Genomic DNA, 27,918 nt, shown 5'->3' with positions numbered 1-27,918 from the left:
AGATATATTTCCATCAGTGACGACAGTTCTAAAGCATTTAAAACACTGATTACTCCATTATTTAACACTGAATGAGCCTTTTTTCCTGTTTTCTCACACATGGAACAGTTCCTGTGTGTGAGGACGTGTGCCTGGCCGGGCCTCTCGGTGAGCTTTAGTACTACCACATCTCCCTCCAGGGGGTGGGTTTCTCTAAGCATCTCGGACTTACCTACTTTCTTCGCAGGCTTTCCCACTTCCTTAGAGGACATTTTCACTTAATGAGAGGAAGATGGTAACAATTACGTACCAAATAAGTTTAAGTGACACGAGCATGAGGCACGATCCTATCCTCTTGGGAGAACAGCTGCATTAGGACTGCAGCCCGCTCCACATCTGCTCACCCTGACCCATACTGGTGAGCGCCTGCAGGTTTATTATGTCAGGTTTTCTGCGGGTAAAAGTTTTGCAAGCCACTGTAACAAACGTGGAGAGAGTGAGAGTTCACGTAGCAAGGGATACCCGAATAAAAATGTATTTTCCAGGGCGCCTGGATGTGTCAGTTGGTTGAGCATCTATCTGACCCTTTTTTTTTTTTAATATTTATTTATTTTTGACAGAGAGAGAGAGAGCGAGAGAGAGAACTAGTGGGGGAGGGGCAGAAGGAGACAGAGACACAGAATCCGAAGAAGGCTCTAGGCTCTGAGCTGTCAGCACAGAGCCCATGTGGGCCTCGAACCCACAAGCTAGGGGCTCATGACCTGAGCTGAAGTTGGGCTTAACCGACTGAGCCAGCCAGGTGCCCTGAAAGTCCGGCTCTTGGTTCCAGCTCAGGTTATGATCGCTGTCATGGGATCGAACCCCCCATCGGGCTCTGCAGTGAGCGTTGGAGCCTGCTTGAATCTCTCTCTCCCTCTGTCTCTGCCCCTCCCCCACTTACTCTCTCTCAAAATTAATAAATTAAAAAAAATGAATTTTCCCATTCTTCTATTAATGGATATTAATTAATTTCTATTAATGGATATTTTAATCTATCTATTAATGGATATTAGTTAACTTCTATTAATGGATATTTAGATTGTTCCCAGTGTTTTGCTTTAGATACAATGCTGTGATGTACATTTTTATACATCTGCAAGAGTTTCTCCTGGTTTTATATATATATATATTGAGTGGCATACATCTGCAAGAGTTTCTCCTGGTTTTATATATATATATATATTGAGTGGCATACCTCAGTCTTAGACTATGTGCATCTTCAACTACTAGATATTAATAAATTGTCCTTAAACTTGGTTGTGTTCAATTTCTAGTCTTACCAGCAGTGCATAAAATTTCCTGTCTGTATGCTCTCAACAAAGTTGATATTCTAAAACTCTAATTTTTGCTAATCTGATGTGTGTGAAATGGCATTTCACTGTGGTTTTAATTGAAATTCCCTTAGGTGACAGGGGTGCCTGGGTGGTTCAGTCAGTTGAGCATCCCACTTCGGCTCAGGTCACGATGTCATGGTTCATGAGTCTGGGGCCCACCTCGGGCTCTGTGCTGACAGCTTGGAGCCTGAGCCTGCTTTGGATTCTGTGTCTCCCTCTCTCTCTGCCCCTTCCCAGCTCGTGCGCTGCCCCTCTCTCTCTCAAAAAGAAAAATTTAAATTAAAAAAAGAAACAAGGAAATTTCCCTGGGTGATAGTGAGGTTTAACATATTTTCCTATGTGTAATGGCCATACTTGCTTTATCTTCTTTAAAATGCCAGTTTGGGGGCGCCTGGGTGGCTCAGTCGGTTAAGTGTCTGACTGTTGCTTTTGGCTCAGGTCATGGTCTCATGGTTCATGGGATCAAGCCTGAGTCCAGTTCCATGCTCACAGCACGGAGCCAGCACGGGATTCTCTCTCTCCCTTTCTCTCTGCCCCTCCTCTGCTTGCCCTCTTTCTCTCTCTCAAAAGTAAACAAATAAACATTAAAAAAAAATACAATGCCTGCTTGTGTATTTTGCTCATTTTTCTATTAGGTTGTTTGGCTTTTTCTTATTGCTACGTAGGAGTTATTTATATATGCTGAATAATAACCCTTTGTCTGTTATACGTATTGCAATTAACTTCTCTCAGTCTATGGTCTGTCTTTTCGTGTGTGTGCATGTGTTTGTATTAATAGAACTTTAAAAATTTAATTAGACTTGGGGCACCTGGGTGGCTCAGTCAGTTAAGCCTCCGACTTCGGCTCAGGTCATGATCTCACATTTGTGGCTTCGAGCCCCATGTCAGGCTCTGTGCTGACAGCTCAGAGACTGGAGCCTGCTTCAGAGTCTGTGTCTCCCTCTCTCTCTCCCCTCCTCCGCTTGGGCTCTGTCTCTCTCTCTCAAAAATAAATAAACATTAAACATTTTTATTAGACTTGAGTTCACCAATTTTTTCCTACACGATTTGTTTCTTTTTTGTTGTTTTTCTTCAAGAAATCCTTCCTCAATCCTGGCACACATCAGGAATTCAGTAAATGTTGAACATAAGCTGCAATGGGAACTGAAGGGAGGGGCTGCAGGCATTGGGGTCAGGTGACAGGGGCTGTGGCATCACAGACATGAGGATATGGGGGAGATTATTGTAGAGAAGAGGACGCTTCAGTCATCAAAGGACATCAAAGATGTCTAGGGAGCAATGGGTCTGGGATGCAGGAGATAGACTGGGCTGGAGGTGGGGACTGAGTATTCAGCACACAGGGGTAATTTAGGGAGCACTACCCTCCCCCAGGGAGAATGTGCAGCACTAGCAGAGGGTGGGATAGAGGGTGGGAGGAGTCTGGGAAGCAGGAGGAGAATCAGGAAGGGTATTGTGGGAGCCACGTGGGCAGTTCTTGATAGTGTCCATGGAGTGACTTCCTATGCACTCCTTCTGAGACACAGAAATTACTGGGTCCTTGGAGGGGCCATCTTGGGGGTTCTGTGAGGGCAGAGACTAAGTAAATGGGGAAGGACTGCAGAGGTGGTAACTGGTTGGCACTGAAGGGAAGAGAGGGGGCAGTACCTGGAGGGCGTGGCCCCAAGGCAGGGCTGGGGGAGATGGTGGAGAATATTCCTAGGTGGCAGGAGAGGAGACCAGGAGAGGGTGGGGGGACCGGGCTGCAGGAGCAGAAGAGCAGCTCTGGGCACTGGTTGCGGCCTTCACCCCAGATGAAAGAAGAGCTACTTCTTGGGTAGGGGGATGCTGAGCTGAGAAGTTAGGGGCGGCAATTTAATTGAGCCCCCTGCAGAAAGCCCAGCCTCAGTCCTAATGTCTGCCTGACTCAAGAAAGAGCCAGTGAACATTTTTGAGTGAATTTCTTGGTGAGCCAGTTAGAGAGTGGGGTCAGCAGGTGGGATTGGGATATCAGTGGGTTAGGGTTTGTGGAGAAGGGAGATTTGGAAGGGCCACTGTGAAGACAGAGGAGAGAGCTTCCCTAGGTGAGGTTTCTAGGGGCCCAAGTCCCTTGAGTCACAGGCAAACACCTTCTCCCTGCAAAGAGACGAACCGGACAAGGACTTGCCTCAAGGTCCCTTCAGTCAGAGAGAGCCCCTGACACTAAAAACCCCTGGGTCTGTCCTCACATCTCCATCCCCCACCCCCTCCCTGGGCCAGCCACCATCATGTCTTTGCAGACTGTGGAAAGGCCTCCGGGCTGGGCTCCTGCCGCCACCTTGTCCCTCCCACCCGCTCCTCAGTCTCCATTCAACAGCTGGAGAAATCTATGAAAGCGAAATTTGGTTATGTCACTCTGCTGCTCTAAACACTTTGGTGACTCCCACGGCCCTTCAGATAAAGGCCAAGTTCCTGACCGTTGCCACAAGGCCCAGCTGGAATAGCTCCTGCTGCTCTTGCAGCCCACCTCCCACCATGCCTCCCAGGCACCCCCTGGGAGTGGGGCACCCCCACTCTGGCGGTGCTTCGTTTCCTGGACCATGCCAAGCCCTCTCCTGCTTGAGCCCTCTGTGCAGTCTCCTGGACCAGGGATTCTCTTCCCCTCAACTGTCACCTGCCTGAAGCCAATTCCTCACCTTGGTCTCAGCTTCAATGGTACTCCCTCCAGGAAGTCTTCCCAAATCTCCTGATTTAAAAACTAGATGCCTCCTCTGACCCCCATTATAATCTCCCGTATTAGCCCTTCACTTTTCCTCCTTAGCACTCATCACAATGTGTAATGATGTATTAATTTGTGTGACTATTTAATGTCTGCGTTCCCCACCAGAGTATAAACTCTACGAAGCCAGCGCTATCTGGACTGTCTTGTTCATATGCATTGCCAGTGCCTAGCACAGAACCTGACACATAGTAAGAACTCAATAATTGTTGCTGCAGTGGTCACCAAGAGGAGGGGCTGGTTTGTCAGAGGGCTACAGGTCAGGGAGGTTTCAGGGAAGAGGGAACTGGAGGCCAAGGTCCAGGAGATCTGAGAAGATAAAAGGAGGAATATTGACAAGGATAAGCGCCATCCATGTGCCAAGTGCTGTCCCGTTACACTATCCTGACACTCACCATTCCTAGCATCACTCCCATCTCATCTTTAGTACGATGTCCCACTAGCTGGGTGACCTGGGGTCTGTAACACCAGGCTCCTGGGGTTGTTATGAGGATCAGGGATCAGGGATCAGTCTGTGGTGTGGGAAGTGTCACCAAGTGCCAGGCTGTAGGGGCACTTGGGCTCTACAGCCGGACTGCTTAGGTTCAAATCTCAGGTCTGCCACTTACTAGCTGTGTGACCTTGGGCAAGTCACTTCATCTCTCTGTGCTTCAGTTTCCCCACCTATAAAATGGGGTTAAGAATGCCCCTGGAATTGTTACAGTGACGAAATAAGGAAATGGATTAAAACACCTAGCATGGCGCCTGGCACATAGTGGAACTCAAAAAATAACACGTATTATCCCTCCCTCTCCTTGACCAGTTCCGAACTGTAGACTGCCAGAGCCCCGAAGACCTGAGGAATCACCGCTTCCACTGTCCCCAATGCAAAGAGGGAAACTGAGGCCAGAGAAGAGTAGGGATGCCGGAACCGGGACTAGAGTCCAGGGGTCCTGAGTCCCAGCCCAGAGCGTCCCTTCCTACGCCTGCGGCCTCTTCCAGACGCTAATCACCACCACCAGGTTGCCCAATTGGCGGGCAAACCAGTCCGGTCCAGCCTCCGCGGGACTCCAACTTGGGTGCGCTCCAGCCCGGCCACGCCCCCGCCCCCGCCCCCGCCCCCGGCGCTCGCGCTCTCGCTCTCGCTCTCGCTTTTCGCTGTGAGGCACGAGGGAGGCAGGGAGGCGGGAGACACTCGGGGTGGGAGCTTCGGCCGCCCACGCTGCCCCTCGGTTTGTGGGTTCACCTCCCAGCTCCCGAGCGAAAGGTTTACGGGTTCGCCTCCCAGCGCGAGCGCCAGCGAGCGTCGTTCCCGGCTTGTAGCCCGTAGCCGGGCGGTGCTGCGTGGCCCAGGTAAGCGCTGTGCGGGGCGGGGCTGGGCATCCAGGGGCAGGAGGTGCTGGGGCACGAGGGTACGGGATATGCCTGCCGGCTCCAGGCTACCCCCGCTGCCCGGGTGGGGTTTCCAGGGGTGAGTGTGTGTGTGTGATGTTAACAGTGTGTAAGACATGAGCGTGGGCCATGTGTGTGTGCTGGGCTGTATGCAGTAGTGTGTGGTGTGTGTATGCACCGTGACCAGTGGATTAGTAGTGTGTGTCCACATGCAAGAAGTGTGTGTGGTACCTATCTATAGCTGTGGGTGATTGTGCCAGAGTAACCCAGGGGTTCTGTGTGTGCCCGTGGTTTGTGCACGCTGTGTGGTAGGAGCCACCGCGCGATGGTGCATGCATGTGCGTTGTGCCTGTTGTGAGACGTGTATTCTGTTTGTGGCACATCTGTGGCCCTATGTGGGGTGCTGAGCCAGATAATGGAAGGTGAGAAGCATTTGTGTAGCTGTTACCGCCCACAGACCATTTCCCATGAACCCAGGATGGTTCTTACTTTTCTACCCAGCACCCCTAAAGGCTTGGGAAAATGAAAGCTCACCCCGGATATGGGTGGAGGAAGTATAAACGATCCCTCCCTCACACACACACACACACACACACACACACACACACACACACACACACACAGCTTCTTTGAGGTCTCCTTTTTTAATCTTCAGAATTCATGTGGATGTTGCATTCCTTTCTGTAATATTACTGCATTTGTTTTAATATAAAAATAGTGTCCCAGTGAGTTGACTCAAGGCTTGGCTGGGTTTATCCTGCAGTGGTAGTCCTCCAGCACCTGTAGAGTAGGAATCTGCTGCCTGTCTTCCAAACTGGGATGGCAGGACTTACGCATCCTGGGGGAGTATGGCAGTGTGGTTGGTATGTGGTTGTGCTGTGTGTGCATGTGTAAAGCACAGTTGCGTTGTGGGAAGCTGGAGTTGTGTGTGGCCGTACGTGCTGATGTGAAGGAGGGGGTCACGGTGGTGTGGGGGATATATCCTGCATGAGGGGACTGTGGTAGGGTCTGTCGGTTATTTCTAGTTCAGCAGCAGGGGAGCAGGGCTTCTGAGGAGGAAACCTGACCATCAGTGAGATTTTCACATTTTCTCCACTGGCTGGGCTGGAAGAGACTGCAGGACCCTGGGGGATCACAGGGAAGGGGTTCTCATAGCAGGCTACCACCTGGGACTGTTGACGTGGTTGTGCTATCCAGGCTTGGTTTGCATCCCAGCTCTGTCACTCTTTACATGTAAGACTTTGGTCAAAACCTCTCTGCACCCCTTAGTTTCTTCCTTTATAAAATGGAGGACTTACTATATTTGCCTCATAGGGTTATTGTAAGGACTGAGTTCCTGGATATAAAATGCTGGCACATAAAATTCTTTAACTGTTGGTGATAAAACTGCTGGTGATAAAACTCTGATGGATGTGATGGAGCCTCTACATGAGGGGGGCCCCTGCCTGCCCCAGGAGCCCCTGATCCCCACAGGACCAATGACTTCTCATGAGCTGGGCAAGTGGGAATCTGAGAGCCCTTCATTTAAGTATGTCTGGGGGATCCATTCCTGACCCCAGGCTCCATCATTGTTGCACTCTGAGTGACTCTGTCTCCTGGACAGATGCATTCTGAAAGGGATGGATGCTGAGTCTCTGGCAAGGCCTGGGATAGAGCATGGGACAGGGAGCCTGGGGTAAAGTGCAGGGTAGCCATGGGGCTTGGACAGAGGCCTCTCTCTCCTGACTAACACTAGAGGGACAGGAAAATGCTGGCCTCTGTGTGTGTGTGTGTGTGTGTGTGTGTGTGTGTGTGTGTGTGTGTTTGGGGACTGGCAGGGGTAGGGATGCCCTCTGCCTGGAATGAGGAAAGTCAAGAAGGGCAAGATCAAGGATGTTTCATCCCTGGCCCATGGCAGACCCTAGGAGCTGGGGGTGGGGGAGGTGGCAAGGTCAAATTTAGGGCAGGTGGGCCTGAGTTCCAGGCTGAGGTGGACCAGGAGACCCATTAAGCTGGGCTTTGCTTGGCGAGGGAGGGGAGAGGACATTTGCATTGATGGAGCAAAAGAGCCCTTGTTCCTGATGACTTCATTGGGGCAGTTTAGAGAAGGTTCCTGGAGGACTCAGAGGAGGAGGGGACATAAAAGGCAGTGTTGGGAGCTGTGGAAACATATTTAGGGAGGGCACCTAAATATATCCACTGTGGTGGCGGGGTGCTGTGATGGACTGGCAGTGAGGCTTGAGACAGAGCAGAAGCATACCACTGTCCCCACTGTCCCCATGCAGGGAGTGCTTTGGCGCCAGAGGCTCTGCATGCTGCTCTAGGAAGTCTGGAGAACAGAACCCTGCTAGGTAGCAGGAGACCTGGCCCAGCCCTGACTGGCTGGGTGACAAGGCCAGCTCTCTCTTCTCAGCCGTCAGGGAGGTGGGACAAAGTGGTGTCAGCATCACTTCTGTCCCTGATTTCCTTTAATCCACAATTCCAGCTATAATTGTTCCTGATTCTACAGCCCTAGCCCTAAGGCTATAATCTCAACTCAAACATTCTAGACATATGTAATCTAAGCTGTAGCTGTAATATTCCCTGATTCCGGCTTAAGTGTTCAAGAATTCTGACCCTGGCTCTGGCAGTCTGACACTATTTTTTAAGTTGTATTCATTTATTTTGAGAGAGAAAGAGAACATGTGTGCAAGCAATCAGGGGAGGGGCAGAGAGAGGGAGAGAGAGAGAATCTCAGGCAGGTTCTGCACTGTCAGCCCCAGTACAGGGCTCGAACTCATGAACTGTGAGATCATGACCTGAGCCGAAGCCAAGAGTCAGACGCTTAACTGATTGAGAGGCCCGGGTGCCCCAGCCGGACATTTTAAAGCTTATAAACTACCAGAGAAAATATGCTAGAGGTCACTTCTGCAGAATTGTTTGAGAAGCCCCAGGAAAGGTCCCTCCATAGGCAAGCACAGGCACTGGAACTGCTCCTCTGGGGTAAGGGAAGGCTTCTGGTAAAGGCCATATGCTCCCTGGGATGGGTGACAGCGAATCCAGAAGCCCCTCCTCAGCAGGACAGTGGAGGTACTTGGAGCTCATGGTAATCAGGGGGCAAGGATGGCCCAGGAGAGGGAATGGTGGGGATCCAGGGTTGTCATCATTCCCCTTGGGATCCCCCGTGGGATCACTGGGCTCCTGGAGGGGACGCAGAGAGGATGAAGGGAGAGAAAAAGAAATGGGGCTGAGGAGACCCCAGAGGCAAACCTCATTGTGTCTTAGGTTGTAGAAAAGACTCTTGCGGTGTTCGCAAGAACAGTGCCATTAATGCACAGCCGGGTTTGAACTTGGCATGGGCTGGGGGGTGGGGGGCTGACAGCCAGTTCCAGCTTCAGCTGAGTGACTTTAGACAAGTCAGTTTCCCTCTCCAGAACTCACTTCGTCATCTGGCAAACTGGCACACAGGACTAAAGCTCCCTGACCTCTCTCTCCTAACGCTGAGGACGTCAGCACTGTCATGGACTGACTACCTAGACGAGACTCTAATTAGTCCAATAGGTGAGGAAAGAATGAGTAAATGAATGACCAGATGAAGAGGTATGAAAATACAGCACAAGGCACCATGACTGTGATCTCTTCCCTTCCTCCCTGCTAAGCCTCAGTCTCAGCCCACATGTGAGAAATTGGTCTCAGACCGAAGAGAACTGGGGGTCTTGTCCTCTGGAAGAGCCCAGAATTGGCTGAGAGTTTATGAGACTCCTGGGTGTCACCCCTTGCCCTGCAGTGTTTCCACTGACAGCCCTGCCCTGAGTCCCGGTGCTCTCCATGAATATTTCCCCATGACCATCCCTCAGCTCCCAAGCTGACGATTGAAGGAAGGAAGGAACCGTAGCTTCAGGGGCAGTAGCTCTGGAGGCTGGGATGGAGAGCAGGAGCCTCCCAGAGGTTGTGGGAAGAGCAGAGGCCAGAGAGTCCTGGGCCCCCAGGCTGTGTGAAGCAGGGTGAGGAAGGGGGTGGCCCACATCTGAGAGGTAGTAGTATGAATGAAGAGGGGACAGGTCGCATGCATTTACCAGTGTCTACACTGTGAAGTATGGTGCCCAGTCCTTATCTATATGCCCTTTTGTCCTCTAGCTACTCTAGCAGAAGCAGAGGGCTCGGGTACATTCTGGGCTTCTTCCTCCATTTCTCCTCTTGCTCACTTCCCCCATTCAGTTATCAAGTCCCATTGAACTTGTCTCCCAAATGTCTCTTCAGTGGTCCCTTTTTCTCCATCCCTGTGACTTTGGCTCAACTCAGGAATCCTCACAGGCTCCCCAACGCCAGCCCCATCCTTCCCTCCCTTTTTATTTTGGCTGCCAGGAAGCTGAGTCGCCATCTCAGTCTAGGTTTCTCTACTGTTTTTTCTGCCTTGCTTCTGATAGAAACATGTGGGATATGTGGCTATTGTCTGTGCTGCCTCCAGCCCTTTAGGGACAGGGAGTAAATTCTAAAGCAAACAATAAGTAAAATCTGGTATTTCCTAGATTCTTATGAAGAGGTCCACTGGCTCCTTGGGTATTTCACTTTTTTTTATTGCCTGTCTCATCACATTGACTCCTACCCAGACATAGAGACCCAGACTGGTGCTGAATGGGGCAGTGATTTGGTTCAAAGCATTGTGTTCAAACCTGGCTCTGCCGCTACTATCTGTATGAATCCTCGGCAAGTTACTTAACCACTCAGTGCCTCATTTCCCCATCTGTAATGTGGGGATAATAATGGTACGTACCTTATAAGGGTGTGTGAGGATTGAATGAGATGTTGTAAGCACTGTGTGTTCCCATATATAGTTATTACCCGAATGGGTCTGTGACATCCTGAAAAGGCCAGGAGGAAGAGGGACTAGATCAGTATGGAATGTTCTATATCAGTGTTTCTCAAATGTCAATATATGCCTGGATCCCTTGGGGATCTGATTCAGTAGGTCAAGGTAGGGCCTCAGGGTGCATTTCTAACAGTCTCAGATGATGCCAATGCTTCTGAGCAAAGTTCATACTTCAGTCTATACCTGGAGGGCTTAGTTCAGGCTGTGGCTGGAGTCCATGGAGGAGATCCAGGCCACAATGGAGGAGCCTGGGACTGGTGCCCCACCTACCCCATCCTGAAGCTCTGAAGAAGCTGGACTCCAAGCTGAGTCTGAGACAAGGACTGAATGCTCTTCGCCACTAGGTCACCAACATTCAAGAGAGCTCAATAAATACAGAATGAGTGAATGGATTAGAAATTTAGTGAAGTGAGGGCTCCAGGGGGTGGCTGGGCTCTCTCTGCCTAGGAATGGCCCTGTCCCCTCTAGAACCCCTCTTTCCCACATTCTGCCCTCTAGACTCCCAAATCCAGAGTGATTTACTAGTCTGAAGCCTCACTTCGAGCTGGTGACAAACAGGGCTGGGCAGGCTGAGGGCCACACTCCTGAGAGGACCTTTGCCTGCTTTCTCTGAGCATCGTGGCCAGGGCTTGTGTGGGATGGCTGGAGACAACAGGCCAGACAAACCATCTTGTGTCCTTGGGAACTGCTTGGCCTCTCTGGGAGGAAGCCAAGGAAGAGCCTGGACATCTAAGGACTCTGCTCTTCCCCTTCTCTCTTTCTTGGTTCTGAAAGTTCTCTGTGTGAAACTTGCTCTGGAGCTGAGCAGTAGCCCTGCATCTGCTGGGCTGCATGTGGGTGCATGTGTGCAAGCTAGGGGTGGTATGCCCCTGAGTGTGGCAGGTGCCTGGACATATGCATGTATGTGGACCTGTGTGGGTTGTATGGAGCTGTGTCGGGGTCTGGGTGTGCTTGGTGTGCACCAGTGAGGGATTGCACCCACAGGCATGTGCTCCTTCTTCCTCTGCTGGTTCTCTGTGGCCCCTCTGCACATTCCTATGATTGGGAAACAGCAGACCCCAGACTCTGGACAAAGTGAGATGCCCAGGCTGCAGAGAAGGAGCGCTGAGGTGCAGCCAGACAGACCAACTTCCTCCTTTCAGAGGAGACCACCAGGCATGCCACCTGCAAGCCTCAAGTAGGGTCAGCTCCTTTGATGATCCCAGAGGGACCAGGGCTCTCTGCTTAGATTGGGCTAGGTGGTCTCCTCTTTCAGACAGTGAGCTGAGGGTTGTGTTTCCCTCCTGGCTCCTGGGAGCAGCAAGGGGCCAATGGGCAGTACCCTTGGTTGCCTAGGATGGGCAGGACACCGTTCCTGCTGGCCAGTGGCTCATTACAGGCCTTCCCAATTGTGGACTCACATGGGAGGGAATAGCTTTATCTGACAGCTAGAGAAACCAGGGTTCAGGAAGAGGGGAAGGGGTGCCTGGGGGGCTCAGTCAGTTAAGCATCCACTCTTGATTTCAGCTCAGGTAATAACTTCATGGTTTGTGGGATTGAGCCCCGCATCAGGCTGTATGCTGACAGCTTGGGATTCCCTCTCTCCCCTTCTCTCTCTGTCCCTCCCCTGCTCATGAGCACATACTCTCTCTCCCTCTCAAAATAAATAAATAAACTTAAAAAAAAAAAAAAAAAGGAAGAGGGGAGACTTACCCAGTGGAGTAGCCAGAGCTGTACTGTGAGCCCAGCGCAGGGTCAGGAGGGGGACCCTGAGACCCAGCTGGCAGTGACTGCCTAGGGGTGGGAACTCTGGAGGTGGGGTTCTAAGGTCAGCTTGGCCAGTTTGTGGAGGACATATGAGGTTAAAAGGTAAGATACGTGGCTATTGTACATGGACTGAGGGGTTCCTGCTAGTGATTGAGGGCAGGAGGTGACTGTGGAGGGGTCAGTGCCCACGTGCAGCAGAGGGTCTGAAGACCCCCCCCCCCCCCCCCCCGCCCACTGGGAGGTGGGCCTTTGACCTTGAGCACACACCTACTGTGAGGAGCCTACACCCAGGGCTGAGCTGGGAGGGCCTGGACCTGAGTTAATCCTCTAAGCCGTCTTCCTCCTCTTGTGTAACTGCTTTTGTCCGTGGGGAAAATCAAGAGCCTGCAGTGACCAGGAACCCCACAAATCTTCTGTGGTATCTGGGCCTGCCTGGGATTGTGGCAAAGATTTACAAGCCTGGGAAAACACGGCCTGTGAACTGGAGGTTTATAGGCACCCCAGGAGTGGGCACACATGTGCATGTGCATGCATCACATGCAGAGACACAGGCAACATGCGTGTGAACAAACGTACTCCAGGGCCACATACATATGCCATATACACACAGGTGCAGTTCTGAATATGTGTGCCCATGTGAATACATTGTACATCTTCCAGGTCAGACCCACACATGACTGACACCCCCACCCCCTTGCAGACATGGGTGTACCCGACATTTATGTAGTTACATCCTCTTCCAGCCGGGGGGCCTGAGGTAGGGGATGGGTGGTCCTTACAGTTACTTCAAGCCTACACCTTCTCCTCCCAGAATAAGCTTTTCCAGGCCTCCTGGCCTTGTCCCTTTCCATGCCTTCCTCCTCCTCTTACCGCAAGGACAGAGGAGAGGCTTTTCCTGGTAGCTGTCAGTCTGCTGGTTGGGAGCAGAGGCGGTTTTGTCTTTTCTGAATTTCCACTTAGTTCCCATCAAGCATCAAGGGCTGCTCTGGGGGCTACCCCAGGGCCCCACAAGCCTGAGGAGGCTGTTTTTCAGACAAGTAGGGATGGGTGTTAGGCATATAACATCCCCTGTCACATGGGTAGCGCCTAAAAGTTTACGGACTGCCTTCTTGCCATGTCTAGCTCGTTCTTTTTTTTTTTTATAAATTTTATTTTTTTAATTTACATCCAAATTAGCATATAGTGCAACAATGATTTCAGGAGTAGCTTCCTTAGTGCCCCTTACCCATTTAGCCCATCCCCCCTCCCACAACCCCTCCAGTAACCCTGTGTTTGTCCTCCATATTTAGGAGTCTCTTATGTTTTGTCCCCCTCCCTGTTTTTATATTATTTTTGCTTCCCTTCCCTTATGTTCATCTGTTCTGTGTCTTAAAGTCCTCATATGAGTGAAGTCATATGATATTTGTCTTTCTCTGACTAATTTCACTTAGAATAATACCCTCTAGTTCCATCCACATAGTTGCAAATGGCAAGATTTCATTCTTTTTGATTGCCAAGTAATACTCCATTGTATATATATATATATATACCACATCTTCTTTATCCATTCATCCATCGATGGACATTTGGGCTCTTTCCATACTTTGGCTATTGTTGATAGTGCTGCTATAAACATTGGGGTACACGTGCCCCTTCGAAACAGCACACCTGTATCCTTTGGATAAGTACCTAGTAGTGCAATTGCTGGGTCATAGGGTAGTTCTATTTTTAATTTTTTGAGGAACCTCCATACTGTTTTCCAGAGTGGCGGCACCAGTTTGCATTCCCACCAACAGTGCAAAAGATCCTCTGTGTCTGCATCCTCGCCAAAATCTGTTGTTGCCTGAGTTGTTCATGTTAGCCATTCTGACAGGTGTGAGGTGGTATCTCATTGTGGTTTTGATTTGTATTTCCCTGATGATGAGTGATGTGGAGCATTTTTCATGTGTCAGTTGGCCATCTGGATGTCTTCTTTGGAGAAGTGTTTAGTCGTGTCTTTTGCCCATTTCTTCACTGGATTATTTGTTTTTTGGGTGTTGAGTTTGAGAAGTTCTTTATAGATTTTGGATATTAACCCTTTATCTGATATGTCATTTGCAAATATCTTCTCCCATTGTGTCGGTTGCCTCTTAGTTTTGCTGATTGTTTCCTTCACCGTGCAAAAGCTTTTTATTTTGATGAGGTCCCAATAGTTCATTTTTCTTTTGTTTCCCTTGCCTCCAGAGACGTGTTGAGTAAGAAGTTGCTGCGGCCAAGGTCAAAGAGGTTTATGCCTGCTTTCTCCCCAAGGATTTTGATGGCTTCCTGTCTTACATTTAGGTCCTTCATCCATTTTGAGTTTATTTTTGTGTATGGTGTAAGAAAGTGGTCCAGGTTCATTCTTCTGCATGTTGCTGTCCAGTTTTCCCAGCACCACTTGCTGAAGAGACTGTCTTTATTCCATTGGATATTCTTTCCTGCTTTGTCAAAGATTAGTTGGCCATATGTTTGTGGGTCCATTTCTGGGTTCTCTATTCTGTTCCATTGGTCTGAGTGTCTGTTTTTGTGCCAGCTAGCTCATTCTTTATGACAGCTGGCGATAAAGGTGACTTCATTTCCTCCACTGGATAGATTAAGAAATGGAAACTCACAAAGAGAAAGACACCTCAGGACCTGCCTGAGGTCCCACAGCAAGATAAAGCAGAATTTACTAAAACACTGGGGAGGAGTTGTTTCAGCCTCCTGGGGCTTAGAGAACAAGATTTTGGCTGTCCAAGCTGGGAGGATGAGGTGGGCCCAATGGAGGAGCACCTCACGCTCCTTTACCAGGAGTTGGCTGAGGGCATAGACTGCCCCTCACAGACCAGCATTCTGCCTTGAGGCTCAGCCCTGAGTCCACCCTTGTGGACGTGCCAGAGGAGAAGGCAGGAGGGGAAACAAGGACATCTTTGCTTTGCTGTGTAATCCAAGCAAGCCCCTGCCTGTCTCTGGGTCCTAGTGCCCTCTCAACAATGGGATACGAGAGTTGATTAGAGGATTTGGAAGGCTTCCCCACAGACACAAGTGGAAGGCAGGCTCAGGATGCTTCATGCCAAAGCCCTGGTGGTCCTGAGCTGAGGCCTGCACACGGGAGCCCTGGCCTGCTTCTGAGATCCCCTGAGTCAGGGCCTGGCACAGACTGGGGACTCAGGGCTTGGGGTCTCCTCTGGGCTGGGGAGGAGGTGGTGATGTGAGAAGAGCACCCAGCGACTCCCGATGATATCTGCCCAGTTGGCTGGGGTTGCAGCCCCCTGGCTCTCTGCCCCTACTCTTCCTTATGTTTCTCCACAGGTCACTACCTGACCTGCTGTGTATTTACTAAGCTCATTAGCCAAAATAAACTGGTCCCTCTGCTAGAATGTAAATGGTATGAGGGCAAGGACTTTGTTTTGTGCTCTCAAGTGCCTCGGACATTACCTGCACAGAGCAGGTGCCCATAAGTACTTCTTAAAAAAAAAAATCTTTTTCTTTTAATTTTTTTTTTTTAATTTTTTTCAACGTTTTTTATTTATTTTTGGGACAGAGAGAGACAGAGCATGAACGGGGGAGGGGCAGAGAGAGAGGGAGACACAGAATTGGAAACAGGCTCCAGGCTCCGAGCCATCAGCCCAGAGCCTGACACGGGGCTCGAACTCACAGACCGCGAGATCGTGACCTGGCTGAAGTCGGACGCCTAACCGACTGCGCCACCCAGGCGCCCCTTCTTTTAATTTTTAAAAAATGTTTATTTTTGAGAGAGAGACAGAGTGTGAGCAGGGGAGGAGCAGACAGAGAGGGAGACACAGAATCTGAAGCAGGCTCCAGGCTCTGAGCTGCCAGCACAGAGCCCAACACGGGGCTCGAACCCACAAACCGTGAGATCATGACCTGAGCCGAAGTCAGACACTCAACCGACTGAGCCACCCAGGTGCCCCATGAGGAGGACCAATCTTATGGAGGGGGAGGGACTGTCCGAGGCCACCATTGGCCCAAAGCACAGTCACCCTTTCTGCCTTCTCATCAAGCCCAAGCTCAAGGGTGGATCAGAGCTGGGGAAAGGATGTTGGCCCAGGCTCAGCCTTTTTTCCCCTCAAATCACACTCAAGATGAGGAGTCATCCTCAGCCCTGAGGGGGAGTAGGTAGCATCTGGAGTCGGAGCTGGGAGCTGCAGAGAGCAGAGCTGTTATAACCTCAGGGTCTCAGCCTCTCTTAATGGATCTTCCAGGCACTGCTAAGAAAACCAGGTTGATTGTTCCCTCTGGCAGCAAGGAGCAGGGCCAGCTCTCTCCAGACCTTTCAGAGAAAGATCAGGAGAGGGCCGAGGGGTAGGGTGGAGAGGAGGAGGAGAAAAATGGTTACTGAGGAGTGCCTCCCTGTGCCAAGCCCTGTCCTTAAATGTTATCTCACGCAATCTTCCCAACAGCCCTCAGGGGTAAATGGGTGGTACCCATTCTGAACGTCAGCACCCTCAGAAGGTGAAGTAACTGTTCACAACTAGGTAGTGGCTGAATGAGCTTGCGTGTTCTTGGGATTCGCCCTGCCCTTTGCCAGCTCTGTGCTGCGGCAAGTTACTTCCCCTCCTTGATTTCTTGGTTTCTTGCTACCTCCTGGGGCTTCTGTGAAACATGCACGTGACAGTTTGTGGCACAGGAACTGGCTAGCTATAAGGGTTGCTCTGGAGTTAGAATTTGCTCCAACGCCTCACAGACCACCGCGGAGCTCACTGACTCCTGGGTGAGTGTTCTGGGTCAGGGCCCTGAGGGTGCCCATGCCCCCACCTCCTCTCAGAGCTTCACACACAGCCCACCTTGCAGACACTGGGGCTCCTCACAGGCTGGAGTGGGAGCCAGAGAAGCCTTGAGGGTCCTCCTTCCTTCCTTGGCCTGGTTGTGCCTAGAGCCTCCAGGCCGCACAGCGTGCAGGGCAGAGGAGATGGAAACGTGGGGACTGAGAGGGACCTCGGTGGAGGGGTGGAAGAGTGAAGACAGAACTGGGAGCCATGTAGGTCTGGGTTTGAGTCCCGAGTGGCACAGGACACGTTCCCTCTCTGGGCCTAAATTCTTACTCTGTAGAATGGGGATCATGATGATCTCTTCCCGAGTATTTGAAAACTGTTAAGTGTTATATGCTAGTGAGGGCCCTCCAGGGAGGAGGCTGGGCTCTGCCCTCAGAGCCCTCCGGAGCCTCTGGTGGGGAGAGGCTAAGAAGGATTAGGTGACCAGATCCACAGAGAAGGCCCTTGGCAGACTCTTGCCTGTGCCATCCCAGCTAAATCACAAGACAACCTGGAGCTGACCCCATGTGACTGGTGGGGAAACTGAGTTCTTGAGTCCAAGTGTGCCTTGCTGAAGGAGAGTGAAGCGGGGTGAACGAGTGTATCTGGGGAAGCTGGGTGAAAACTTTCCTGGGGTTTCTGTTGCCATTCGACACCCACTGACACCTCCAGGGGGGAAGAAACTGAGGCAGCACAGCCCTCGGAGGGTCCCTGGCCTCCTGAAGATGTCTGGGATTCACGTATCTTGCCTGCTCTGGAAAGAGTCCCAAGCCAATTCATGACACTCTCTCCACCCCTTGGTGTAAAATGAGATGGTAAATGAGAAGGCTGTTGGCAAACTACAAAGTGCCGTGCCTGGGAGGACGCATCCGTATGTGTGTGCAAGCCCTTGGGTGTGTATGCACAAGTGAGAATGTGCAGCTTGTGAGTGTGTGTGCACATGTGTGCAACGTGTGTGCCTGTACATGTTCCCTGGCCTGGCTGGGTGGGGCAACTCCATGCTGCCTAAGGCTCCCTGTTTGCCTAGGGCTTTTCTCCTCTAAACTTCTTACGATCTTTTTTTGTGTTTCCTCACTGTTTCTTAGTTTACCAGAAAGGGAGCAGGCCACGGTCCAGAAACCTAGCAATTGTTTCTGAGCCTGCTGACTCTTCTTCCCTCCTGGCCGCCCTCGCCTCATCCTGTGTCTGTCCCTGGAGGCCTCGCTGTCTGGTGCTCCCAGCATGGCCTGGTCTGCAGGGCTGGCACCTTGCCTGGCTCCTCTGTGTGGCTCACCTGCTACCCACTTTTCCTTCCAAGACTCTGTCCACATCATTGTCCCAATGACCCTTCACGACATTCCCGCACCCTCCAGAGGTGCTCTTATTATTCCCATTTTACAGGCAAGGAAATGAAGACTTGGTGAGGAAAAATGGCTTTTCCAGAGTTACTCAGCCAATTAGTGGCATTTCTGGGGTTTCAACTCCTACCTAACTCCAGAAGCTTTATTCTTAACTATTGTGACCCACCTAGTGGGGATGGCTGGATGGATAAATGAATGAAAGAACAAATGAATAGATCACTCGGTCAACATTGAGCTGAAAGAGAAAGTTAAGTGAGAATAACAATGGCTACCATTTATTGAGCACCTACTATGTGCTAGGTGCTTCAGTCACTTAGATTGAGCTAACAAATGCAGCCAAGATTATTGTTATCCCCATTTTGCGGTAGAGGAGGCTGAGAGGTTCAGAGAAGTTCAAGTGTGGGACCTGGGATTCTAATTTGTCCTCGCTGGAGGAGGGATGAGTTGGCAGAGCCTGGTGAACGGTGCTTACTGTAGCAGCGGCCAGTCAAGACTCTCAGGAAGCTGTGTCTCCGGAGTCCTCCCCAATGACACTCTACCCCACCCCTCTGGTCCTGGGGCCATTTCCGCATTTGTCTCTAAAATGGGTTTCTATTTCAGTTTGGGGTGGGTACAGCTCTGACTCTTCCTCTCTGACTGTTGGCATGTCTAGTAAAGGCCAGAAACCTGGCCTGGGCATACGGAGATATCCTCCTATTCCCCCTTCCCTAGAGCTGGCCCTGTCACTAACGACTCCTGTGGGAGGGCAGGCCAATGCAAGATGCAGTTATGGGTCTGTGGAGATGGCCTAGGCTAGGTCTGCAGCATCTGTGCCCAGCCCCGTGCTGGATGCCAGGGACCCTGGAGCTAGCGGATCCGGCCTTCTGCTTAGCCAGCTTGGGATGAAAGCTGAGGCCTGGGTGGGCTAAGTCTGTGGTAGTAGGGGCAGAGCCTGGCATCCTGACTCCCCACGCAGGACTGGTTTTGGGGGCTCGGGACAGAGTGAGGGCTGTGCTGTGGCCCCAAGAGAGAGCTGACCTGTGGTGTCTAGGAGGTAGATCTCAGCTCAAAGGGATGACATTGTCTCTGTCAAGCCAGTGGGTTGAGAACCAGCCATTCAGGTCAGTGAAGTTTCCTGAGCACCTCCTACTGGGGGGCAGAGGTTGGGGGGAGGAACACTCTGTACAGGGGAAAAGAAATCAGATGTTGAAATCAGAGCTGGGTTTGAATCCCAGCACCAGCACTTGCTGGCTGTGTCATCTCAGATGAGTTCTTTAACTTCTTGGAATTTCAGTTTCCCCATTTGTGAAATGGGATGATAGAGCATACCTGACCGACTCATGGAGTGACAAATAAGATAATGCACATAACATTACTGTAGGTCCTCAACAAGTTTCAGTTCACTTCCCTCTTCACACTGGAGAGCCCTTCATCCGAAGGAGGAGATACTCCTTTAGGCTGCAGCTAGTCTGATGGTTGAGTGAGAGACAAAACTTGAAAGATGTTAGGATGAACCCTACAGATTTGCCAGCATTTGACGTGATGGGACACAGCCTCATTTCTCATGTCACAAAGGGGATATAGAGACTCAGAGGGGCCAATGTGTGAGGTAACCTGAAATGCCTCTGTGATAAAAAGTTCCTGGAATAAAGCACATGATAGGTTAAAATCCAGCAGCCCCCATCCTGGGTCTCAGAAACCTCCCTGTCAGACTCCCAGCCTTAGTGAGATTCATTGAGGACTCACTTTGTGCCAGGTCTACACCACAGCTTTATTGTAGATCTATCTTTACAGTAACAACAACTATGAAAGGGAATACTGTAACTTAAGTTTAGTAAGTGGGGAAACAGATTCAGAGTGTTGTCAAACTTGTTCAAGGTCATACAGCTAATAGTCAAATTGGGGCCAGTCTAGCCCTGAAGGCTATGACTCTCCTACTCCATGGGGGTACTTGTTCTACAAAAGATGTCAGGCCTCCAGTCGGAAATACATAAAATAAAATGGTAAAAGGTGAACAACAACATAGAAAAGGAGTAGTTAGGGAAATATAAATCAAAATCACAATATAATACCACCTTACACCCTTTAGGATGGCTATCCTGGAAAAGACAGACAATAGCAAGCATTGGGGAGGATGTGGGGAGATTGGAACTCTCATACATTGCTGGTGGGAATGTGAAATGGTGCGGCCACTTTGGAAAACAGTTTGGCAATTTCTCAAAAATTTAAACATAGAGTTACTATAAGACCCAACAATTCCTCTCTTAGGTATATATTCAAGAAAATTGAAAACGTGTATCTATGCAAAAACTTATACAGAAATGTTCATAGCTGTGTTATTCATAATAGCCAAAAAAGCAGAAACAACCCAAATGTTTGTCAATTGATGAATGGATAAACAAAACATGGTATATCCCTACAACGGAATATTACTCGCCTGTAAAAAATGAAATTCTGATCCATGCTACAACATGTATGAACCTTAAAGACATTATGCTAAGTGAAATAAGCCAGAAACAAAATGGTACGTATTCTATGATCCCGTTTACATGCCGTATCTAGAATGGGCAAATCCATAAATACTGAAAATAAGTAAGTGATTTCCACAAGATGGAGGGGGAGGAATAAAGCAAGTGCTAATGGGTACAAGATTTCTTTTATGGTAAGGAAAATGTTCTGAAATTAGATAGTAGAGATCGTTGTACAATCTCATGAATATACTAAAAGCCACTGAACTGTACAGTTTAAAAGGGCGAATTTTACGGTAGGTAGATTATATATTAATTTTTTGGAAAACAGAAGCAGGAACCTACAAGTTGCACAGAAGGTTGAGACCAATGTTGATGCTAAGATAGAAGCACAGGGAAATTCAACCCTGAGCTTTCTGGGTGCTGGAACAAGAAAGGAGAAGCAGCCTCCCAGAAGAAGAAAGTGCCAGTTCCTTAGGAAAACCAACTCTTGGGGCGCCTGGGTGGCTCAGTTGGTTAAACCTCTGACTCTTGATTTCAGCTCAGGTTGTGATCTCAGGGTTCATGAGTTCGAGCCCCACGTCAGGGTCTGTGCTGACATTGTGGAACCTGCTTAGGATTCTCTCTCTCTCCCTCTCTCTCTCTCTCTCTCTCTCTCTCTGCCCCCCCCCCACCCCCGCTCACTCTCTCTCTCAAAAAATAAATAAAATCTGGAAAAAAAAAGAAAGAAAACCAACTCTTCCAAGGTTTCACTCTATGGCAAGATTCCTGCAAGCCTGAGTTGGCTGACTATCATGATAAATTGTCAAGAACACAAATGTCCTATATCTCCCACCTGAGATTCTGATGCAGGTAGTAAGTATCAAGAACCATGAAGGGCTTGTGAGTTTACCACGCATCGAAGCTAACAAGTTAGCCTACTACATTTTAATGGATGCTGGCAGAAGACCTAAGACTCCTGGTTCTAGACAAAGAACTTTGTTCCTCGGCAATAGAACCAGGGAGAATATCAGTATCAGCACCAGTTTGTCAAGCCCCAGTTGCCACAAGGCACTAGAAAGAAGGCCAAATAACACCTGCACACACGGTGAGTTCCATTACAAGAAAGGAGCCTAGACCAGAGGCAACTTGAATCTTTCATAATGGGCAGTCAGCCTGCCTGACCTTTGTCCCAGAGGAAGGCATCACCAAACGTGCAGGTTTTTCCCCTCATGATGCCAACCAATTCTGACACCAACTCTGAGGATTAGCACTTAGGTGAAGGGTTCAGTCCCACAGGACAAGACTGCCCCCTACCCCCCGCCATTCAGATGCCAGTCACAAGTCCTGGACCTCCCAGGCTTCTGATTGACTGTCTAGAACTCAGGAGTTCCTATGACTCCCTTCTCAGGTTTGATAATTTGCTAGAACGGCTCACAGAACTCAAGAAAACACTTTATTTAACTATTACCAGATTATTATAAAGGATACAACTCAGGAACAGCCAAATGGAAGAGATGCATAGGGTGAGGTATGACGTAAGTGGCACCATCTTCCCAGACTTTGTTTTTGTTTCTAATTTTTAAAACGTTTTTAATTTATTTTTGAGAGACAGAGTACACATCGGGGAGGGCCAGAGAGAGAGGGAGACCCAGAATCCAAAGCAGGCTCCAGGCTCTGAGCCATCAGCACAGAGCCTGATGCGGGGCTCAAACTCATGAACTGTAAAATCATGACCTGAGCTGAAGTCAGACGCTGAACCGACTGAGCCACCCAGGCACCCTTCACCAGCACTTTGATGTCTTCACCAAACTTGGAAGCTCTCCAAGTTTTGGAGTTTTTTTTTTAGGGGGGACATCATTACAGAGGCATGATTGCTTACATTATTTTGGTCATTGGCAGTTGAACCCAACCTCCAGCCCCTCTTCTTTCCCTGGAGGTTAGGGAGCAGGACTGAAAGTTCCAAGCTTCTAATCAAGGTTTGTTCTTTCTGGCAACTAGCCCCCATCCTGAAATCATTCAGGGGCCTGCCAAGAGTCAATCATTAGAACAAAAGATGCTCCTATTACTCAGGAAATTCCAAGGAATGTAGGAGCTTTGTGTCAGGAATCAGGGGCAAAGACAAAAAATATGTTTCTTACACCACACATAAAAGTTACCGTTTTAACCCTTTTTGAATGTATAGTTTAGTGGCATTAAATACATTTACAGCATTGTGTAATCCTCACTACTGTCCATCTCCAGAACTTTTTATCATTCCAAACTGAAGCCCCCTACCCACTAAATAATAACTCCCCATTTCTCCCTCCCCCAGCCCCAAGTAACCGCTATTCTACTTTCTGTCTCTATGAATGTAACTATTTTAGGTACCTCTCATAGGTGGATTCATACAGTATTTGTCCTTTTGTATCTGGCTTATTTTGCTCAGCATAATGTTTTCAAGGTTCATCCACGTTATAACATGTATCAGAATCTCCTTTTTTAAGGCTGAATAGTATTCTGTGGTATGGATAGACCACTGTCTGTTTATCCATTCTTCCATTGATGAACATTTAGGTTGTTTCTACCTTTGACTATTGTGAATAATGCTGCTATAAACGTTGGTGTATAAATAATCTGTTTGAGTCTGTTTAAAAGTAAGTTTCAAATTTCATATATTGAAAAATAAATAAATAAATAAATAAATAAATAAATAAATAAATAAAAGTAAGTTTCAATTATTTTTACCTAGGGGTAAAATTGTCGGATCTTACGGCAATTCTATGGGCTTTCTTTTTTTTAATTGCACCATTTTACATTGCCACCAGCAATGCACAAGGGTTCCAGTATCTCCATATCCACACCAACACGTGCTATTTCCTGGTTTTGGATAATAGCCATCCTAATGAGTGTGAGGTGAGGCGATTCTCCTTAATGATTAGTGATTTCAGCATCTTTTCATGTACTTGTTGGCCATTTGTATATCTTCTTAGGAGAAATGTCTATTCCAAGTGTTTTGCCATTTTTGGAATTAGGTTGTCATGGTTGCTCTTGAGTTGTGGAAGTTCTTTGTGTATTTTGGATATTAGTCCTTTATCAGATATATGATTTGCAAATCTTTTCTCCCATTCTATGGGCTGCCTTTTCACTCTGTTGATAGTGTCCTTTGACGCACAAAAGTTTTAAATTTCGATGAAATTCAATTTATCTATTTTTTTCTTTTGTTGCCTGTTCTTTTGGTGTCATATGGGTCAGAGAGGCTTTGATTGCAAGTGACAAATGTAAGTAGTTTAAGCAAGAAAAGGATTAGTTAATGTAAAGAAAAAGTCGAAGGTAGACCTAGACCAGGCATGGCTAAATCTACAAGTGCCGTCATGTCATCAGCGCTCTCTTTTTATATCCTTTCTCCTGACTTTCTACTTGCTTCCTACATTCTCACCCACCTTCTTTCTAGAAGCACCAGGCTTCCATGGCCCTTACAACTAATAATCCTAGAGGAAAAGGGAGAAAACCTTTCATGCTGGTTCCACCAAAATTCCTGGAACAAACTTTAATTGGTTTCCTCTAAACCAATCACTGGTAAGGGGTCTGTATGGCTGCTCTAGCTGATCGGCTCGGGGCCAGGCACCCACTTTGAATGGACAAGATTACCATGCAGTGAGGGAGGGAGCTCCCCATGGCAAGAGATGCTTGACAGGCAAGCGTTCCTCCCCAGAAGAGTTCTGGGAAGCTGATGGGCAGCTGTGGTTAGGAGGCTGTGCTTAAAAGGGCATCCCTGGCCTCAGACTTCCCATGGGAACCAGTGGGAGCATTAGAAGGAATCCTTTTAGTTGGTCCCTGAAGACTTCCTTCCCCAGAAGGAGACAGCACTTATGGGGCCCTGTGACTAGTGTGAGGGTGAGCCCAGGCAAGTTGGGTCCCAAGAAGGTTGGGCAGAGAGCGGAGGAGCTAAATTCCCCTGCCGCCTGAGAACCTCCCTATCCCAGTCCTTCTGTATTGTAGGAGCTTAGAATGTGTGCTTCTGGAGCCACACTGCCTGGGTTCCTAGCCCAGTAGCTGTTCTTCCTACTTGTGCTACCTTAGGTAAGTTAGCTAACTGACATCTCTGTGCCTTAGTTTTCCCACTTGAGGTATTAAATGGAGATAATACCAGTCCTACCTCCCAGAGCCATTGTGAGGATTGGAGTGGTGTACATCTGGCACACAGTAAGTGTTCAGTAATTGTATTATTAGTAGCATTAGTTTGGGCCTCTTTTCCAACCACATTTGCTGGTATATTGGCAGCTCCGGCTGTGTTCTTCAACACGCCTTACCCAGCCTCAGCCCTTACTCTGCCCTCTGCCAGAGATGCCTGTGCCTCCATGTGCACTTGGCCTTTCCCTTGCTGCCTGCCCCACTGAGCCTCCCCTCCCTGCAGACCATCCCTCCCCGCCTGGGCTCCTGCAGGACTCTGGTGCACTGATGCCTGCCTCGGATTATGGGTCTTCAGGTCCCTTGTCTACACTGAGCTCCTGAGGGCAGGACATGGATCTCCCCTGTCATTGAGCTAACAGTGGGAGTGTGCCAGCTGTAGAGATGAAGAAAGGGCCATCCAGCGGCAGAAGGAACACCGAGTGGGGACTAAAGGCATGGCTGGTTCCAGGAACTGAAAGTAGCTCCTGGCCTTGCAGGTCGTGTACAAGGGACAGGGGTGAGTGCTGAGAACAGAGATGTCAGCAGGGCCCTGGTTTGCCTTTATCCTCAGTCCCCAGGGTGCCATAAAATGCTCAGGCAGGGGAGTGATGAGGTCAGACTTTTGCCGAACAAAGATCCCTCTGGCTGCAAAAAGAAGACGGACTGGCTGGGGAGATGGAAGACAGAGCTTTGGGTGGATGTGGTCTAGGCTGTGGCAGGGACCACAGGATGAGACAAGGGCACAGTTTGACAGATGTAAGGATGGAACACAAACAGGGCTCGGTGATTGATTTCAAGTGGGGCCTCAGTTTTCCCACTAGGGGAGTGGCAATGGGCGCGCGCGGCCCCCCTGGTCTCTCTGGGTGAGACCGGAGGATGGCACGCACCTGACACTGCACACCCGTGCAGCCCCCTATCCTCCCCCCGGTCCACCCCCTTCCCTGGGGAGGGTCTAGGTCAAGCACAAGCCCAGACACTCAGGAGGCTTGGTTACGTCAACAGGCTCCAGGGACCGGAGCCAGGCCTCTTCACCAACCCCACGCTGGGAGAGCTGGTGGGGCTGAGGACAGGGGCCTGGCCTGGCTGAGCTGTGCTGATGAGATCATCTGACTCCCTTGGGCGGGGTGGGGTCTGGCCCAGAGAAGGGACCAGCCGAGGCCCACGGTTCCCTGGAGCAGACGGTATGTGGTTTCTTCCTGTTTTGTCCTCCTCAGCTGTGCCTTGCAGAGACACAGGCTGGTGTGGAAGGGGAGTGTGCCCTGGGAGCAGTGCCGCCCACAAGGTCCAGGCCAGGGCCGGAAGCTTGTGCTGTAGGAGCTCTACCCCTCACCAGCCGAGTCTCCTCAAGAATCATGAATTCAGGGGCGCCTGGGTGTCTCAGTCAGTTAAGCGGCCAACTCTTGATCTCTGCTCAGGTCATGATCTCATGGTTCATGAATTCGAGCCCCACGTCAGGCTGTGCACTGCCAGTGCAGAGCCTCCTTGGGATCCTCTCTCCTCCTCTCTCTGCCCCTCCCCTGCTTGCGCTCTTTCTCGCTCTCGCTCTCAAAATAAATAAATAAACTTAAAGAAAAAAAAAAAAGAATCAGGAATCCAGCTGCCCAGTGGCAGGGCCAGGGCTAGGACCCAGCTATTCCATCTCCCACACCTGACACCCGCCTCAAGGTCCAGAGAGCTGTGTTTATCGCAGGAGCCGAATGCCTCTCTTCTCTGGGTCTCAATTTCCTCAGCTGAAAAATGGGTGTGAGGGAGAAGAGAGAACTCAGGAAGCTCTGAAGGCTCCCCTCCTCAGTTGGAGAGGAGAGGGCCTACATGGGCCTGGCAGGTGGAGCCAATTATCCTTCTGGACTCTTCATCTACCAGAGCCACATCCTTGCTTCCCCAGGAGAGGAGTCAGACCGAAGCAGCAGCCTTGGGAAGAGGGTACAGGGGCACAAGGCCCCCGTGGACTCTCTCAAGGGCTGTAGGCCATCCTCTTGTCTGCTCTAGGGCTCAGATTCCTGGCTGTGACCTGAGGACTGGACCAGGGCATCACTGACAAACTGCCCACTTTCCAATCTGTCTTTCTAGTACTCTGGCTGTCAGGGCTTGTGGAGGACTATGTAGAAGAGGGGCAGAAGGCTGCAGTGAGCCTAGCATTCAAGGCCCCTGATTTGGCCCTACCACACCAGCCCTGGAGCCAAGGCCCCACTTTGTGCCCTACTGTCTCTGACTTGGACTCTCACCGCATCCAGTCCATCCTCCATCCAGCAGCACGAGGGACCTCCTAAATCTCAAATTTGATCACACCTCTACCCTGCTTTATAAACCACTGAGGACTCCTTGGCTGGCACCCACTGTACAAAGGCCAAATTTGTAGCCTCATGTTTGAGAACTGTTGATACCTGCCTCTGATGGCCTCCCAGCCTCACCTCCTGCAAACACAAACGTTTGCAGGTACCCTGTGCCCTCATATCTCCAGCAGGCCTCTCTGCCAGAAACACCCTCCCCTTCCTTGTCCACATTCCAACAAAGAATCACCTCCTCCAGGGATCCTTCCTTGATACCCTAGGCAGGCATAAGGGCCTCCTCTGTCTTCCTGGAGACCCCTTCATCTGTCTTTTCCACCAGCTGGGCCTCCTCAAGGATAGGGACCAGAGCCCAGTGAAGTCCCTGTACATTGTAAGGCTTCCTGAAAACGCATGTCAAAAGAGTGAATGAATGAAAGAATGAATGAATGAATGAATAAGCAAAGGCTGCAAGTGAGGCCGTTTCTCAGCTGGTCTGTGATAAAATTATAAGTAATAAAAATAAAGCCCCACTGAGTGAATACCCACTTGCTCCAGATACTGGGCTGGTTGTTCTAGATCCGTTGTTGAGCCCCAACAATGCTGTGAGGTGGGTGCTATTGTCTCTACCTTATAATTAAAGACACTGAAGCTCAGAGAGGTGAAATCACTGCTTGGGAGCTGTAGAGCCAGGACAGAAACCAGGCCTGCAAAGTGCCAAGCTTTGCAGAGGGAGTGGTGATGTGTGGCACAGGGGTGCAGATGCCAGGAACGGGCAGTTGGATTTCACTTACACTGGGGGGTGGATAGGTTGGGGGGGGGGGCGTGTATGGGACCATATGGGAGAACTGGAATTAACCAGGTTTGAAGAACTCTGGGTTTCCCAGGGATCTCTGAGCAGAGACCTGTTCCAGAGTGGATCCTCGGATCTCCTACGACCAGGCGTGTCAC

The 27,918-nt window shown here is 49.8% G+C and overlaps 1 protein-coding gene across 4 annotated transcripts in view; it reads left to right on the top strand.

The window, feature by feature from the left end:
• The first annotated feature begins 5,236 nt into the window (after positions 1–5,236).
• The window catches only part of P2RY6 (pyrimidinergic receptor P2Y6), a 40,893-nt gene continuing 18,211 nt past the window's right edge, over positions 5,237–27,918 (top strand). For 2 of the 4 annotated variants that reach the window (XM_045038771.1, XM_019811857.3), the window contains exon 1: positions 5,237–5,418. The gene's annotated coding sequence lies outside the window, so the exon portion shown is untranslated. Of the gene's footprint in view, positions 5,419–15,908; positions 16,743–27,918 lie in introns of those variants that run through there. The other 2 variants (XM_006936970.4, XM_006936969.4) reach the window with 2 other exon arrangements.

Source organism: Felis catus, chromosome D1 (assembly GCF_018350175.1).
Source record: "Felis catus isolate Fca126 chromosome D1, F.catus_Fca126_mat1.0, whole genome shotgun sequence".
NCBI lineage: Eukaryota > Metazoa > Chordata > Mammalia > Carnivora > Felidae > Felis > Felis catus.
This window is presented reverse-complemented; position numbering and strand designations above follow the sequence as displayed.